Genomic DNA, 654 nt, shown 5'->3' with positions numbered 1-654 from the left:
GAAAATGGGAAATGAAATTGTGTGTTTACACATTTCAGATCGATTTTTGATCAACATTCGCTTCCATAGCATAACTGCACTCTCTACGGGAGGTGGCGCTGTCGGTCCAGCACAGCGGGTCCTCCGGCTGCGGGTCTTCCCGCCGCGGTCTCCGGCTCTGCAGGCCTCCGTCTATAAACCCTCCTGCAGCCGGAGCTCCGCGGCTCTGCGCGGCTGAAGCACGACGAACATGGCGGAGAGGAGCGGCGAGCAGCCGCGGTGCTCCCGGGGCGGCCCGGCGGAGTAGCTCCGCGTGGAAGAACCGGAACGAAGAGGAACTATTTAACTTTACAGAAAGAGGAAGAAGCATCGCGAGGTCCCGGGAGGAAGCGGGATGAGGCGACAGGCAACAGGTAGGAGCGACAAGTGCAACTTGGAGCCGGTCTGTGAGCTGCTGTGGCCGGGCAGCGAGGGCGGACTTGCCCGGTGCTCCTCTCTCCCGGTCCGGTGCTCCTCTCTTCCGGAGCTCCTCTCTCCCGGTCCGGAGCTCCTCTCTTCCGGAGCTCCTCTCTCCCGGTCCGGTCCGGTCCTCCTCGTCTCCTCTTGTTCCTCGTCTCCTCTTGTTCCTCGTCTCCTCCTTTCCTCCTCTTGTTCCTCCTCTCCTCCTGCTACTCA

This window comes from Blennius ocellaris (genome assembly GCF_963422515.1).
Source record: "Blennius ocellaris genome assembly, chromosome: 18".
Lineage (NCBI taxonomy): Eukaryota > Metazoa > Chordata > Actinopteri > Blenniiformes > Blenniidae > Blennius > Blennius ocellaris.
This window is presented reverse-complemented; position numbering follows the sequence as displayed.